The sequence below is a fragment of the Limulus polyphemus genome, unplaced genomic scaffold (genome assembly GCF_000517525.1).
Source record: "Limulus polyphemus unplaced genomic scaffold, Limulus_polyphemus-2.1.2 Scaffold1355, whole genome shotgun sequence".
Taxonomy (NCBI): domain Eukaryota; kingdom Metazoa; phylum Arthropoda; class Merostomata; order Xiphosura; family Limulidae; genus Limulus; species Limulus polyphemus.
In genome coordinates this window covers 272,289-276,207 of record NW_013666965.1, presented here as the reverse complement: position 1 = coordinate 276,207, position 3,919 = coordinate 272,289, and the positions used below count along the sequence as shown (strand labels likewise).

Genomic DNA, 3,919 nt, shown 5'->3' with positions numbered 1-3,919 from the left:
ACACAATATATATATGTATAACGTTGAAAACTATGTTTAATTGACACAATATATATATATAGGTATAATGTTGAAAACTATGTTTAATTGACACAATATATATATAGGTATAATGTTAGAAAACTATGTTTAATTGACACCATTATATATATATATTTTGTGTCAATTAAACATCGCTTTCAACCAATTAAACATCGCTTTCAACACTATATATATTTTTAATTGTGTACCAGCTTAACGTTGAAAATTATTTATGATATTAATGATTACAATGTTCCATCTTTATCTCCCTCATCCATCATATTTATAATTTTTAATAGATTTATTAGGCTTGATAATTATTATGACGTCCCATCCTAATATAGTATAGACTTGATGATAATTATGATATTCCATCTTTATTTAGGCTTGATAATTATTATGACGTCCCATCCTAATATAATATAGACTTGATGATAATTATGATATTCCATCTTTATTTAGGCTTGATAATTATTATGACGTCCCATCCTAATATAGTATATAGACTTGATGATAATTATGATATTCCATCTTTATTCAACGAATTTATAATTCTTGATCAATCCATGCAATAGACTTGAATATGATTACAACATTACATATTTTTTTTTCTTTCAGCCTAAATTAATATACAATTCGAACACAATGCAGTAGATAGTTGACAATGATTACGACGTTCTATCTTTATCTTATGGAATCTTCAATTCCACAGTTCGTGATTTTAACGTGTGAGAAAAGTTTTTAAAATAATTTGTATGCACAAACCACTAACGTAATTTGAAATGAACGTTACGTTACGGGAGAATCCAAAGATAATTTCTTTCTGATTTTCGTTACAGATTTTCCATTACTGACATAAAAAGACAAGTGAAAGGATTATTGTTCTCCGCTTTTTCTAACTTCTCCGCAGTAGCTCAGCGATAAGTCTGAGGGTTTAAAATTCGGGTTTAGGTACTCGCTGTGTCCAGAGTACGGATAGCTTGTTGTGTAGCTCTGTGCTTAACAACAAACTTTGTGTAATTATATTTTAGTACAATGTGAAACGTTAATTAATTTCTAAATAATGGGATGACTTTCGATGTTTTCAAAAACGTCTGGTACACAATTAAAAACATTTTATTTAGGCCTATCTATGGCCTTCAAAAAGTTGACGACTCTGTTTCCTGAGGATGACGTTGTAACGTCGAAACACGTAGAGTCGTGAACTTTTTGAAGGCCATAGATAGGCCTAGATAAAATGTTTAACGTTGAATATTATTTATGATTTTAACTTTATACACAAGTGCCAAAATATTATAACCACAACGTCTTGTTTTGATTTTCCATGTTGATCAACTTGTTTAACTTCGGCGTCATGGATTTTGCTTGATTGATGGGATATACCCAATATTTCTTGGATGCTATTACCACAAGTTTTATCTGTTACGACTAACCAGGAACGGAAATAAGTGCATTAAATGATTATAATATCTTTATTGTTTAATAGTGCTGATCTAAATCGTCTATTAACAATAATTATGGAGCCATTTATACATATATAACGTAGCATAAACCCTAACAGAATTATAACGTCATTTTTTTCTGTTTAATTCGTAGCTATCCCAGCGTTATCGAAAGATGTTCGGTGTAGATCTGAATATACACATATATATTAGTAAATACTTTGTATTAAAGAAACTTTTGCTTTAAAACCTGATTTATTTTTACCTACAATAAAATTTTTAGGCTTAAAGTTGATGAACTAAGTTACTGGTTTCTGAAATTCGAAGATTCATTGTTCGCGACCTCTTGTCGCAAAATCCCGCTGCGCACTTTTGGACCATTGGTATGCTGTAAGTGTGACGGTAAATATAACAGTTGATTGAATTGGCGGTGAGGGTTGGTTCTGTTGTCCAGCTGCCTTCCCTCTATAGTTTACACGTTCACTTAAGGCTGTGTAAAGATAGGCTGTTTGTAGCTTTGCGCGAAAAATCTGAAACAAACAGATTAATGGCTTTGGTGATGAGTGTCTTAAGTGTGATTAAAACTTAATTCCGATTGTTGTTAAAAGGTGCAAAGAGTACAAATCAGAATATGGGAGGGCCTGACAAGATCCAGTGGTTAGGACGCTCAACTTGCAACCTATGGGTCGCGAGTTAGAATCCCGTCATCAAACTATGAAACTGGGGTTCCGTGTTCCCATCTCTCTACTGCAATATATATAGCGCTTTGCACTGGGACCGTGAATGCCGGTAAAATCACACTATTTGGTCTGACAAATGTTGGCGGTGGGTGGTTTATCACCTCAGAATTATGGATAGCTAGCTTATCTTTTAATCATGTTATTTTCAGGGCACAATTTTCAGCGGAGTCCAGACTAGGTAGTTCATCAGAAGAATGCCCACACTTCTTTTCAAATACTTCGAAGAATAAATGCATGATAGCTGTGGCGTAAATGTTATTTTAGTGTGTGTAAGAACGGATAGATGTCACCCTAAGTTGCATCATGCAGATACAGATTAAAATAGTGCTGTGACGCTTCGCACGACTGTGTGTATTTTCATAACATGTTGAAGTGTTTATTGGATGATGTTGTTGGCCAATTATTTTTTATGACGTCATTTTTATACTTAAAATGGCGATATCATGTTTAATTTAATGATATTAAATTAAAGTCTTTATTAAAATTAAGAACTTTGGAAAAGAAGTCTTCTAGCTACTTGAGTAATGAAGCTAATATAATAACAGGTAGATAAACAACGATTTATAAGCATAAGGAAAATTTCTGTTGATGGTGGAACATACACGTTTCGTCAGAACAACATTGGTCTGTTTTCTTCAGTATTGAGTAGACCAGGTGGTTAGGGCGCTCGACTCGCAATCTGAGGGTCGCTGGTTCGAATCCCCATGACACCAAACATGCTCGCCCTTTCAGCCGTGGGGGCGTTATAATGTCATGGTCAATCCCACTATTCGTTGGTAAAAGAGTTGGCGGTGGGTGGTGATGACTAGCTACCTTCCCTCTAGTCTTACACTGCTAAATTAGGGACGGCTACCGTGTAGCTTTGCGCGAAATTCAAAACAAACAAACAGTATTGAGTAATCCAAGGTTTATATGTCGTTATGTGACAGAAATGGTGTCAGCAGGTGACAGGATATAGGTAGAGGTCAAGTGTATGAACGGTGAATAGATACGGCCAATTTTGCTGATAAGGAATTAGTTTTGGTGATTTTTACAGTTTCTAAAACTGTCTTTTTTCTGTTTTAGCTTTGCGTTCGTGTAGGATAGTATTTTGTGATCTGTTTTGTATTGATGATATGTTAAGGCGGATAAGTGGAAATCACCTCGATGCATGTGATCTTGGCGTTCTTTGCGACTTGTTTCTTAAAAACGTGACGTTTGTCCTGTGTATTTCTTTCCACATTCACATGGGATACTCTATATTCCCCGTTTTTGTTCTCTTAATAGGGATTCACTCGGGTTGGGTAGTAAGATGTTAATTTGTGTGAGGGTTTGAATACATTTTACATCAATGCTCAAATTATTAAAACGTCTAGTAATTTCGCCACACATAAGATCTAATCACTACCTATCGTAAAAAAAATATCGTCCTATTTCACCTACGTAAATCGTGCTATATAACTTTGCACCCGCAAATAAGACTTACTTATTGAATTGAACTACGTTAAGAACATAGCACTATCTAGAGGTTTTAAGCCCATTATCATATACAGGGCTTGTATCAAAGTTAAAAATATTGTTAACTCTAACCTTTCACCTATCAACAACACAAAACACAACAAATTTGTTTCATTCCCTTTTGTGCCTGAAATCGGGTGTTATTTAGTAATCTATACACCATTATCACTTCTAAGTGACAGGTCTTGATGGCTAGGCCTCACAAGGGTATTGTTACGT

The 3,919-nt window shown here is 34.4% G+C and overlaps 1 long non-coding RNA gene across 1 annotated transcript in view; it reads right to left on the bottom strand.

The window, feature by feature from the left end:
- The window catches only part of LOC111086720, a 16,987-nt gene that overhangs the window by 12,585 nt on the left and 483 nt on the right, over positions 1-3,919 (bottom strand). Inside the window, exon 2 of the long non-coding RNA XR_002611446.1 lies at positions 3,702-3,704. This is a non-coding gene — a long non-coding RNA (uncharacterized LOC111086720). The remainder of the gene's footprint in view (positions 1-3,701; positions 3,705-3,919) is intronic.